Source organism: Tamandua tetradactyla, chromosome 1, assembly GCF_023851605.1.
Source record: "Tamandua tetradactyla isolate mTamTet1 chromosome 1, mTamTet1.pri, whole genome shotgun sequence".
Lineage (NCBI taxonomy): Eukaryota > Metazoa > Chordata > Mammalia > Pilosa > Myrmecophagidae > Tamandua > Tamandua tetradactyla.
Window position 1 is genome coordinate 6,161,392 of NC_135327.1, and position 13,694 is coordinate 6,175,085.

General features: G+C 45.6%; 1 protein-coding gene across 2 annotated transcripts in view; it reads left to right on the top strand.

Annotated features, from left to right (window-relative positions):
- The first annotated feature begins 8,657 nt into the window (after nucleotides 1-8,657).
- The window catches only part of NCOA5 (nuclear receptor coactivator 5), a 30,525-nt gene continuing 25,488 nt past the window's right edge, over nucleotides 8,658-13,694 (top strand). Inside the window, exon 1 of one of the 2 annotated variants that reach the window (XM_077167788.1) lies at nucleotides 8,658-8,814. The gene's annotated coding sequence lies outside the window, so the exon portion shown is untranslated. The remainder of the gene's footprint in view (nucleotides 8,815-13,694) is intronic. The other variant, XM_077167789.1, reaches the window with a different exon arrangement.

The window sequence follows — 13,694 nt, forward strand, 5'->3', positions numbered from 1 at the left end:
TTGAATGGGCTTAGGCCTGCCAATCAGTGGTTCAAACCTCTCATGTTGCCACTAGGCTGTTCGGTGCTGTTTCTGTGGCAGGGGACACACCTTTTACATGCTACCTTTACCCAGGAAGGGAGCTTGGGTACGTAGAGGTGGGTGCCCAAACTGGCAGTGAGAGCCTTCTCTCCAAAGTGAGCCTGGTGGCTCCTCACCAGGGGCCAGGCTAGACTCTGGGGGATGGCAATGCGCCCTTCGTGCAGGACCCACCATCCGTCATGACGCTTCTGGCCTTCTCTGGACAGTCAGCTGTCTTCTGGTTGGGAGTACTTTGGTTTCTCTTTCCACTCCTGTAAGGCACAGGGATAAGAGGGGCGAGGAGCGGCTTGGACTCGAAAGGGAATGTTAACTGGCCCAGTGCTGCCTCTCTGGCAGCTGAAGCCTCTTTGCGGTTGCCTTTTGCTAAAGTTAAGCAGTTTCCCCGAGCGGTGGTCAGAGGAGTGGATGACGGCTATGGTGGAAGGTGCCAAGACCGCCTCCAGCAAGGCGGGACCTCTGGTCCATACTTAGCATGCTTCCCCCCTGCTGTTATGAGTCCCCGTTCTTTGTACAATGCCCCATGCACATGTAGTGTTGTAAACGCATACTTCAAGTCAGTGTAGATGGTGACTTCTTGTCCCACCACTACCTGTTGACCTCTGGTAAGCATGATGAGTTTGGCCTGCTGAGCCGAAGTCCCGGTGGGCAACTCTTCTGCCTCCGTTATGTCCGCTAGAGTGACAACTGCATACCCGGCATGGGGTACCCCATCTCTCACCATACTGCTTCCATCAGTGAACAGTTCAATGTCGGGGTATTCCAGCGGTTGATCTTTCAGGTCCAGGCCCCTGGAGCAGACCTTGTCTGCAGTCTCTATGCTGTTGCGTTGCGGCGCCCCCAGCCCGGTTGGCAGTAGAGTGGCGGGGTTCAGAGTTTGGCAGACACCGAGGTGCAAGTTCGGGTCCCGCACAAGGTGACCTGGTACCTGGTGAGTCTTGCATTCGACAGCCAGAGGCGTCCCTTCTGCTCCATGAGGCTGGAGACCGAATGAGGGAACAACATGGTCAGTTTCTGCCTGAACGTGAGTTTCCCTGCCTCATGGACCAAGAAGGCAGTGGCAGCAACAGCTCTCAGGCAGGAGGGCCACCCCAGTGCCACATGATCCAGCTGTCTGGGGAGGTAGGCCACAGGCCTCTTCCGTGATCCGAGAGTCTGGGTTAAGACCCGGATGGCTGTCCCTTCCCGCTCACTCACGGATGGACGGACGAACAGGGTGAAGGGTTTTTCCAGATCTGGGAGGCCCAGACCTGCAGCTTGTGTGAGCGCCATCTTCCGGCGTTGGAAAGTGTGCTCCTGCTCGGTCCCCCACCGGAACGGGTCTCTGTCAGCACCCTTCGTAACCTCGTAGAGGGGTCTTGCTAACAGCACGTAGTTCGGGATGTAGACTCTGCAGAACCCGGGTGCCCCTAGAAATTCTCTGACTTGCTTCCTGGAAGTTGGCGTAGGGATGGCACAGACTACCGGCCCCGGGCTCCAGATTCCCTGCTGTAGGTAGAAGCCTAGGTACTTCACTTGCTGCTGGCAGATTTGGGCCTTTTTCCGGGACATGGGATGTCCTGCCCGGTCCAGGTGGTGAAGGAGGCATTCCATCCCTTGCTCACAGTCACAGAGGGATTCGGTGGCAAGCAGGAGATCGTCTACGTATTGCAGAATGATGCAGCTGCAAGCTTTTGCCAGGAAGGACTGTAGATCTTTCCCTAGTGCTTGCCCGAAGATGGTGGGGGAGTTCTTGAAATCCTGGGGCAACCTGGTCCAAGCATACTGTCTCCTGGTTCCCACGGAGGGCCTCTCCCACTCGAAGGCGAATACTTCCTGGCTGACTGGGGCCACCCAGATGCAGAAGGAAGCGTCCTTCAAGTCCGGGCAGGAGAACCACTCGGCCTTCCCAGGACCAGGCTGAGGAGGGTACATGGGTTAGAGACCACCAGTGGATCGTTTCTGTGACTGCACTGACTGCTCACAGGTCTTGAACGGGTGAAATTCCCCCGTCTGACCTTTCTTTACGGCAGCAGTGGGGTGTTCCACGGGGAGTTGTAAGGCTTTATGATCTGATGGAACTCCAGTCGCGCCAAGTGGCCCTGGGTCCCCTCAAAGCCCTTCTGGGGAATTGGGTACTGTCGCACTGCCACAGGGCGTGCCGTGGGCCTCAGGGCAATTACCACTGCGGGGCAGTGCCTGGCTGGGCCCAGCCGGTTGTGTTGGGCCCAGATGCTTGGAATGTCTGGGGACGGCAGGCTAGGCCGGGCTTCCCCTTCCGTTTTAGGTTCTTCATGCAGCCGCCACTCCTCGCCTGTGGGCATGGTTAGATACATGATTTTTCATGGGCCGTCAATCCTTAAGGAAGTCGCTCCCTCGGGGCCAAAAGCAATCTGAGCATGCAGTTTCCTGAGGAGGTAGGTCTCCCGCTAGCAGCGGGCACTGTAGTACAGGGACTGGTGCCATACCAAGTAGCCTCCAATGCTGCACTCTCTGGCCTTCAGGAACGGCTTCTCCCCTATGGCACTGGAAAATGGGCAGGCTTCCCCCAAGGTTCAGGTCACTGCTGAACGCTCAGCACCCGTGTCTACCATGAAGTCCAGTGCTTGACCCCCCACTTCCACTCTGACCATGGGTTCCTGGGGGCCTAGAAGGATGGAACCCGGTCTGTCCTAGTCAGAGAGCTCGTCAATGGCCAGCGCCACGGCGGCGGGAACAGGAAGAGGCCTGCGGCTGGTGTCCCGCCTTTCCTTGCCTGCCGTTGGCACTCATTCTTCCAGTGTCCCTCCTACTCGGGCCTGTCGGTTCCTTTCTGGTCGGGGTCCTAGGTCCCACTTCTCGAATGCAGCAGCCCTCTCTCTGAATTCTCGCTTCTTTATCCTGGTCCCCGCTTGGTCCTGACTGACCAACCCCTTCGCGGCCACTTCAATCAGCTGGCTCGTGTTCATGCCACAAACCCCTCTACCTTCCGGAGTTTTTGGCGAATGTCAGGGGCTGCCTGCCCCACGAAGGCGGTGTTCACCAACATCTGGTTGTCGGGATCGAACGGGGTGTATTGGTGGAAGGTTTCCATTAGCCGCTGGAGGAACTCGCTTGGGGCTCACCTGGCTTCTGCGGGGCTTCTCTGACTTTGGGCATGTCGGTGGTCTTTTGGCCGCCCTGCCTGAGGCCCTGGAGGAGGGCTCCGGGAATGGGTGGAGGGATCTTAAATCGGCCTCAGTGTTCGGGCCCCACTGTGGATCATCCCCCGGGAAGCTGCCAGCAGCCTATCAAGTGGGGTCCAAAGTGCCATCAGGCGCACTCTCCTCCGGGTGTCTTTTTGCTGCCGCTCCGATGTGCCAGCGCTCTTTGGTGTTGAGGACAGTCATGACCAGCAGTTTACAGGGCTGGTGCGTCTGGAAGAGGTCAGTTACCGCTTGCGGCCTCTCAGCGTATGACGGCGCGTGGTTTTTCCAATTCAGTAAGTCGGTTGAGGGGAACAGGACAGACATCCATGAAGGTTCTTCTCCCCTCCTGGAGGTCTCCCTGGACATCGACACAGGGCGGCCCTCGAGTTTCTCTCGGAGGCATCATGGGGCGATCCGCACCCTGCCACACAGTTGTCACGGCTCTGGGGGTTCAGGAGTGGCCGGACTTAACGCAGCCTCGGGCAATGTTTCTGGATGGCTGGGTGGACTCAGGTCTCCGGTCTGGGCAACCCCAATGCCACCGCGGGCGAGAGAGGTGAGAATATCACCAGTCTCTCAATTCCGGACGAGCCCCCAGATATGTTGCGTGAACGAAAGCACCAGGACCGAGGCTCCGAAGTCTCAGGAAGTAGGTGTTATTGTTCTGTGCACACAGGGCCCAGCCGAGTCACCTCTGAAAGCCTGAGCCTGGAACAGGGGCCGACATAAGACTTTTATAGGCAGATTGGCTCATGTGGGACAGGGTCTCCTAATAGGGTAGCTGGCGATGTTTGGAGGCGATGATTGGCTGTGCCCTGTGGCCCGAGCGGGAAGTCGCACAGAGCTGAGCGGTTAGGAGTGGGGACTGTACAGGACCTTCTTATCTTGTTTACGTGTGCTTCTTGTAGCTGACCTTGGGGACTTTCCAAAAGGGAAGTAACTTGAGCAAACAAGGAGGGGTGAGGGTCTTGCCTGCCTGCTACACTAACAGGCATACATTCCTCAAACACTAAAATGAGACTTTCTTGATAAAAACTTAAGTCAGCCAATAAATTAAAGGACTCAGGTATTAAGATACTGTTGTAAAGAGCAGGTGAACACGAATACATTGAAATACAGAATTTAGCAGCTGTGGGAATTATTACTTCAGAAAGGAAAATAAATATTATAAGTCTTGAAAGCATATTTTGCTTTTATTATTATTGTTATTATTATTATCCAAAAAAAAAAAAATCAGTACGAGAACAGAACAGGCATTGCCCAAAGATCCTTATAGGTTGGGAGAAGGACGAAAGGAGAAGGAGGAGGTATAACAGAGAAAATGGGATTAAACAAACAAGTATGATTGCTGAATTACTACATTAATATTCCTTATAGCCTCCAGTGTTTTGGGGCAGCTAAAAGGAAAAATCTGAGATAGTGGAATGGTAGCCCATGACAAACTCTGGGATCTGTTCTGTAACTACTTGTTGAAGTGTACTTCGAAAATTATCGCTTTTTTCTTTCTTTGTTTTGTATATGTGTTACATAATAGAATAAAAAAACATCACTGGGGGAGGAAGTTCAATAAAAATTTTGATTTCCACATCTTTTAGAACTGGGAGTTAATCAATATTGTCTGATATTGAAAGTTTGATTTTTAAAAATGACTTTGACTACTAAATAATTGGCAAAGTCTTTCTCTTTCCTGTACACAAATCTTGTAGGAACTAATAATGGTTATCAGGAACATTTGATATTTGATATCTGATGATTCCTTCAGTGTGGAGTTGCCAAATAAAATACAGTACACCTAGTTACATTTGAATTCCAGATAAATGATGAATCATTTTTTAGTATAAGCATGTTCAAAATATCGCATGGAACACACTTATACTAAAAATCTTTCGTTGTTTATTTAAATTTTCATTTTGTTTTCTTATTTGCTATATATGAAATTCTACTTCAATGTCATTTCAATGTTTTTATAAATATTAGCTATCATATACAGGATGTAAAGTGCTATACAAATGAAACACATTATAATGGGGAAAGTGTGGATACAATTGAAAAACCATGGGACTTTGAATTAAAAACTTGGGTACTGAGCTCTAGTTCTGCCTCAACATCTCAGTAAATGCATGACTTTGGACAAATCACTTAATGTAAGCATCACTTCCTCAAAGTCTATAAAATTGGGTTTTGTGTGTGTGTGTGTGTGTGTGTACATCTCATTTAATCCTCACCATGACCCCAAGAAGGTGTTACTATCTCTGCTGCCAAAATGAGACACTTGGGGCTTGGTTGAAGCTCTGTGAAGCAGGGGCCACATCTGTCTTGTCTCCCATGCCTGAGCTTAGCCCAATAAACATACCTGGTAGGTGCTAAGAAAATACTGAATATGTAAAAGAGTCCCAAAACTCATATCATATTAAAGGGAAGAGCCAAGTTTTGAACCAGATCTTTTTTATTCCAAATCTGGACTCTTTTATTTTCTAACTTTTCATTAAAAAAAAAAAATTTAGGTGTACTTTACATATAGTAAAATACACAATCTTTAGGGCACACCTCTGTAAACGTTTACCTTTGTGTATATCCCATGTAATAGATCAAGATTAACACATTTTCCTCTGCCCTGTAAGTCTCCTCAAGCATAGATTTTCCCAGTCTATGCCCCCTCCATCTCCATCTCCCAGAGCTAATTTCTATTCTGACTTCTATCACCAAAGATTTGATTTAATCAAAGCTCTCACTCTTAAATTCTAGATTTCCCCTCTCCTGTGATGTATCAGATCAGATACAAAGTGTATGTAAAAGTGTTTTATAACCCATTAGGCGGTGTCTGAGCCCCCTCGGTGTTTAGAATAGGTCCTTATGTCAGCTCACCCATCACCCATCCAAAAGTGAAAATGAAATAGACTCTATTATGCCCTGAATTTGTCCAAATGGAAGATTTTACCCCAAGATTTTTTTCTGATCCTCTTCAATAGTCCTGTCTTTAAAAAATTGCCAATTTCCTTTATCATAAATCTTTCGGCCCTCCTTCCTCTGGATATTCCTGAATCTCCACCCCCATTAGCCTAGAAGTGGCTGGCTTCACACCTACAAAGCACGTTGAAATACTAAGAATAATACTGATTAGAGAAAAAGCAAATGAATAGCTCAAAAACATTCTTCTACTATTGAATATACTATTGAACCCACTCTTCCTTTCTTACTTTTTTACTCCATTCAACAAATATTTCCTGAGCACCAACGCTGCTTCCTCAGCAGGGGTTATTGTTTATGTAGAATTCCTCATTGCCCCAAATTGACCATCCTGTGAGTCATACAAGGCAAAGCTCTCATGGCTCCAAGGAAACGCATGCTCTTTAGTATTGGCTGGATATTAAACTAAAGCTTCTTTCCCTCAGGCTCCCCTTACTAGGGGAGAACCACTGAGCTCAAAGTCATTACCAAATTGTAGGACCACTGAGCTCTAAAGTTCCATCTGACAGAAATCAAGCAGCTTCCGTTGTAGCAGACTTTCCTTGTATTCGTTGGTCAAACTTTGCAGGACCACAATTGAAGGTTTAGAGGCTGTACACCATTCAAGTACCCGTGTCTTGGAAGGGAACTTATCTCAGAAGATGGTGTCACACAGTTAAATGAGCACGTTCAGGCAGCAAGCTGTGCTGGCTTGAGTCCTGGCATGCCACATGCTCTCTGTAGACTCTCAAGCAAATTAACTGGCCTTAATGGCCACATCTGTAAAATGGTACCTACATTATAAGATAAAATGAGGTCATATTTGTAAGGGACCCAGCACATTATAGGCACACAATAAATGTTACCTATTATTATGTAAGTCAAACATCTAAATGGGAAGACATCTTCTGTGTAAGAATGTCTGCCTACGGAATTAACTTTCCCCATCATAAAATATTCGTCACATTATATTACTATAACTTGTTTATTGCTTGTATTCCCTACAAGGTTGTAAGTTCTCTGAAGGCAGGGACCTGGTCTGTTTTGTTCTCCATTCTCCACAGTGCCAAGCACATAATCACACATTAAATGTTTGTTAAATGCATGGATGAATACATCAAGCGCTGATTTAAGGAACTGCCATACAATCCTAAACCAACAATCTCTTGCTTGGTTATCTTAATCTAATTATCATGATTCTTCCTTCATCAAAGAGGAAAGAATAAGAATCAACATTTGTAAAGTAGTATCATTTGACAGGCTTTGTGCTTTTATCTTTAATCTCATATAATTTTGTAAAGTAGGAATTTTGATAACCATTTTGCTTGTGGGTAAACTAGGGCTCCAGTTACACCCTCTGGAATCCCTATTCTTTCCTTCAGAGCATTTAACTCAGTTTGCAGGGACACACTCAAGTGTGAGTATCCACCTAAAGCCATCTCTCCACTAGACTGTAATCTCCAAGACAGCAGAGATGGGTCTGCAAGCGCTCACAATAATGCCTAGCAAGTAGGTGCATAATAAATCAAGGGCCACCAAGCAGGTGTATAATGAACATTTGGTGAGTAAATGAGTGATGTGAGCACATGAGTGGGTGTCAAACAAACCTGGCTTCCCATGGTGTATTCAAATGTCACAGCCACTATTTTTTATAGCATGCTCACTATTCACAAGACCCCATGGGGTCTGAGGCATTTCCTAACTAATAAAACAGCCTACGGGATTCAAACAGTGATGGCTGTGATTGATAGAGAGTATTTAAAACTGTGTGAGCAAATTCCATTCCCTGTGACAAATATATTCTATAGATTAAAGAACAGTACAATGTTTTACATGCTTCACAGTCGACAGGTACATTCTGGGAAATCCGTTCTTGACACTGAATAAATATTCCAGGAAGAAACAAATAACTCAAGAAGAATCTGTGCAACTATCTCCGAAAGCCTTTTGCCTCTTGTCAGTGAAACTAATAGGGTACAAAACCTATTTAAATGTAAATTTAAATAAAACATCTTCTCCACCTCTTGGTTTCCGTGTGCCAGGTGATCCCGGAGGTCAGAGGAATATACACAACTTCCCACACACATCCCCCACCTTAAAGAGTCAAAATTTGGGTTTGGAAAATTCAATAGTTAAAAAAATATTATGCAAGACTAAAAGCAAAGGATTCGAGGATTGAAATGTTCTATTTCCACAGTTAGAGAAGAAGGAGTGTGCTCTAAAAGCGAGGGCCGGGGCAGGGGCTGGGGTTGGGGGCGGGGTGGGGAACAGAGACTTGACCATTGACCCTTTGGAGGAGGGCGCAGGCCTAGAGCCTATGCCCAGACCTGGACGCCGTTTCTAGGCAACCCCCAGCGCTCAACCACCGCCCTAGAGCCACTTCCCCGCCCTCATTGCCAGGGTGATTGACGCCTTAATTCAGTGCTGTCGTAAACCTGCCCGGTCTCGCGACACTGTCGCACTTGCCGCTGCGTGCGCGCCCTCTGCCCCCGTCTCCAATCTCCGCCCCGGCCGCCATTGCCTCGTGCCCGCGCCGGTCGGTTGGTGGCGCCTTTGTCCTACAGCGGGCAGGTGGGCTGAGGCGGAGGCGGCAGCGGTGGGCCTGAGGAGAAGGAGCGGCCGGGAGCCCGCCGCGCTGGTAGCGGTGAGTGCCGGGAAGCAGTGGCCGTCCGCCAAGACGTTGGGCGAACTGGCAGGCGGTTGAAGGGGGGGGCCGGGGCCGGACGGGGAGGCTGAGGCGGGAGGGCCCGCTGGACGCGCGGCCGCGGCCTCGTCTCCTCTCCGGGTGCGCGCGGGTCTGCGCATGCCCTGTGCGGGGCGCGGCCTCCCATGGCTCTCCGCAAGTCCAGGCCCGGGGCCTGGACAGCCTGTGGTGTGGTCGAGTCGCGAGGCGCCGCACCTCAGCAGCCCCTCAGTGCGCGAACCGCCGATACTAGCCCTGCGGCCTTCTCTGTGGGGTGCGGGGCTGCACGCACTTCGCCCGCTTCTCGAAATGGCGAAGTGAAGTCGCTCGCCTGTCGGCGCTCAGCGAGTCGATGGCGCAGTCGGGGCTCGAACCCGGGCCGCTGCGGGCGTTCTCGCGGCGTAGTGCGGCGTGCGGAGCTCTGGTGCCCGTCGCCGCCGCCCGGCGGCCCCGTGACCGCATCCTCGGGGCGTCTCCTTATCATGTGCCACCCCCACCCATCTTATAGACGCCGACCCCGGGTTTAGAGAACCGGGAAGGGAACTGTGCCCGAGGTTCCGCCGGAGAGTGGCGAGAGAGCCAGCGCTCGAACCTGCTGGCTGTCCTGTTCCCTGACCCAGGGCGCTTTCCGCTCCCCGACACCTGCCCAGGGGCCTCTCACAGGACGGCGTTTCCCACATTTCCGTCTCTCGCGTTCCACCCTCACGTCCGTGTACCACCTGTACTGCTCTTTACTAAATGTTATCTTCTCACTCTTTCGTGAATTTATTTGTTCGAAACGGAAACTTAAATCACAAGCCGTTCATTGGAAAGCCAGTTATCTTTCTAATGCTCATTAAAAAAAATAATAAATACCTATCTGTTAAAGTAAACAGTGCGTCCTTGTTCCTCCTGAAATTTATTTTGCGTTCCACGCTTTGGGAAACGCTACCCTAGCAGTGTGGGTTTATGGGATTAATTGTAGTCCTTCTGGCTTTGGCTCTGTGCACACAATTTTTCCCTGAGGCATAGCAGATTCCGTGAGATGCCCTGGGATCTTCGGGGATGGTGATTAATATCATATAAGCTTTCTCTTGTAAACTCTTGTCATTGTTGGCAAGTAGTTGGTCCTGTCAAATGCAAGTACTGTGTACAAGTGTACCTGGTGTGTCCCCTCAGTTTTCTCACAGCATTGCGGCGTGGTAGCCATCTGACAGTTTATGTCTCTCCCAACACTGACCGAGCTTTTTTAGTTTCTGACGACTCTAGATTTAATGCTTTGTTTTGTTTAATAAGTCACCTTGGGTGTGAAAGCTCACTTTGCGTTAACTTTTGAATCAGTAACGCTCTAACTTTGCATTGTGGATATTGGAAATCATTCCTTACTTTGGTTTCTTTGCCTTTCTATTAGTTCTTTTCTCTGTTCTTTCACCCTCCAGATATTCTTTGAAACCTGTGGCATGGTCTCAATCTAAAACGTAGAAACACTGATTTTCCTGGTGGGATGTTCTGAAGAAACCATATTGTAAACTTCAGTGAAGGAATCTTTCTAGATGCAGGTTGTCCAATGTTGCAAGCCTATGAACACCACACCTTTAAAGGAGGCATTGGCTCATTAAGTTCTTTATAAATTAATAGTCTGTTTTATTTATAGTCTTTTTATAAGCTCTATTTTTGTGTGAGAGAGAGCAGATATAGCTTAATTCCTTGAAAGGAAACTCAGAGAAATCAGCTCAGGCCATTCAAAGCTTTTACACAACCCAAAGGCTTTGTAAAAGAATTTTCCCTGTTTAAAAAAAAAAAAAGTTCTGTTGGCGTTACTTTGATATAAACACACTGTAGAACCCATAGAAAGCTAAGGTCATTTTCATCAAATTTCCAAGAAACAGTCCTGTGTAGAGAAGAAATAAGAATTTGATTTTAGTCAGGTGTAAATTTCAGAACTTTAGCAAGTAGAGCTTCATCTACCAGTGCTCAAAAGCTGGGAGTAGACATCTTTTGGAAAAGGCTTTAGAAGTCTTTTGAGAAAGAGCTTGATGGTTTACAACTTGTTTTAAAAAACCATTGCGATTATTCCATGCCTATGACCTGCAGATGGCAGTGCCTTTGTACAGCTTGTTGCTACAAGAAGAATTATTGGAATTCAGTTGTGCTTTTAAGAATGGAAAACTTTGGAGGAAATATGTTTAATTTTTTATTCCCTTCAGTTTATGCTGTTCCTTTGCTTTTGACTCCCCACATGAAGAATGAAATAAATGCTCATTCCTAAACTTACTATTAGTGGTAATGATAACACAACCAGCAGTGCATATGATTTACAAATCAGGTTTACAAATATCAATTCATTTGCTCCTGCTGACCATCTTGAGATAATCTCTCGGTATTATATCCTCTTTTACGTATGAGAAATAGTGGCTCAGAACATATTCGAGATATTATCAGAGATAAAAGAGTTCGCGGTCAAGCAAAATTGAGAAATGTAAAGGTAAAGCTGTGTTCTTACTCCAGATTTTCTTAGAGACTTTAACTTGCTAAACCAGATATCCAAAAGAGGAAGATGTCAGTACACCTTTCTCTTGTTATCCTCCCATCAAACATCTTGAGGTGTTAGTGTTCACAAAAATCAATTACTCTTTCTACTATACTGTGTTTCCCTTGTGGTTTATTAATAATTATGGTATGTTTTTGAGATAAATGCTTTTTAAAAGCTCATCGTCAGCTTTTTTGTGCCAAAAAAAAAGTTTGTCCTACACATTTGTCTAGACTGTTCTGCGCAAATGAACTGTCAAAAAGTTAAAAGAGTAGTGACCAAAAGAAAATTTAAAATTACCCTCTGTGTTACTCTCATTAATTTAATGAGAGGCATTAATGAAAGGATCAAGGTAAGGCTACTATCTGAATCAGCAGCACATTAAGGAACTATGAAGTGTGCTGACAGCTAAATATATAATATCAGCATGCTTTCTTCTTTTTAAAAGGTGGTTTTATTACCATCAGATATGAATATTTATAGAGATGGTCATTTTCATTTCTTTATTCATTCACTGAAAAATTAAGAGATAATGAGTCATCTGGACCAATCACTTTTACATATTTTACGGTCAGAACTTTTCCAGACAATAGAGATCTTTTCCCTTTACTTCATGTTCAAAACAACATCATTTATCCATATAAAGGCTGACGATTTTGGGCAAGGATCGAGGCAGTTCATGTTCCTCTGAAGAACAGTTGTAAATCACGTGTCTGAGATCTTGCGATCTTTAAAATATGTTGAGTGTTCTGCTGGTTTAGTTCTGGAATGATTGAATTACTGAAGGTTGGGTTGATCCAGCAGATAGTAGGCAAGCTTTTGAGAATTTTGAATTGTAAGTAATTTGACTTTGCATTCACTTGACTATGCATTTGGGGATTGAGATAGTGATAACGTGTTTAGTCAAAAAGTTTGCTTTTAAATGTTCTTCAGATATTATTTTTGATAGTCAAAGGAAAAAAATTAGAACTAAGATTTTTGTAAAGTTTTAAAACTTAGGATTATTAATGTGTAACTGAACCTTTTGCAGCTGTTGGAAAATTTACCTTAGGGTGGTGTTCATCAAAATGTGATCCCTCAAAAACTGCTTCAGTGTCACCAGAACAACTTGTTGGAAATAGATTTCTTGGGTGCATCCCCCTCATCCCTCATTGACAAAGTATCTGAAGGTAGGATCCAGGGAATCTGCCTTTCAGAAGCTACAAGGTGGTTTTTAGGAAACTCAAGTTTGAGAATCACTGCTTTAGGATGTTAGAAAATGGGAAATACGTTGAAGTAGATTCTAGCATCAATCTCTTTATAGCTCTGATTACTAATTGGGAATTGACAGTTCTGATTTATGGTTGGATTTACATTAATGGGTGTGTGTTAAGCAAGTCCTTAACTATAAAATGTTTTTACCAAGATTGAACTAGAATAGAAGTAGTTTGAATATCTGAGGGACATTGACTATTTTAATTCCTTCCATTCATATCAGTAGGATGCTTTCACTTCTTGAGAACAAAGAAACAGACCTACCAAGATTCCATGCTCTGCTTATTAATTTAAGATTTGCTCCAGTTTGTTTTTAGTGGTATTGATGAGAAATTATGTGTGGCCGTTTTTCTCATTTTTGCAAAGAGTTATATTTAGAAAACAAAATGCCTCAAAGAAACATCAGGAATTCTAGCCTCTACCATCAAAACAATGCTGACAGTTTCGATTTGCAGAATTTATAAAGAACTTTAGTTGGCAGTTTGCCCCTCATTAGTCAGGGGTGCAGTACTATTTAAAAAAAAAAAACAGCCAACTCAGTGGTTGGTTAATATTTTTCCTGCCTTTTATAACAGAGTAATTGGAGGAAGAAGCTTAAGTTTTCAGGATATTTTTTTAAATGAACAAATGAACTTGAAGACAAATGATAGATTGCACATTCCTCCTGTAGAGAAAACAGGGTCACTGACTTTATAATTGAGTATTATCATCATTAGGTTTAGTACTCTGGAAACTTGAATTGATCGTTCCATTTCCTTTGGAGGTAGCATTGTGACTATGCTTTCTATGTTGTTTTCATGGATTATATTTTTTACAGATCTTAGTCACTACCATCACATTTTCTTTGAAACAGATGTTTGTGGGTTATTTTCCCTACAATACAAGGATTTAGGGAGATTTCTAAATTGGAGTATCTAAGTTATGTTATGATATATAAGCTAAAGGGAAAAATAGATGACAGAGCAATAGTTCCCCAGTCCTGCAAAGAATCACCTGAGAACCGTGTTAAAATAGATTCCTAGGCTCTATTGTCAGATCCTGTAAGTTTGCACAAGGCCTGGGAATCTGATTTTTATCT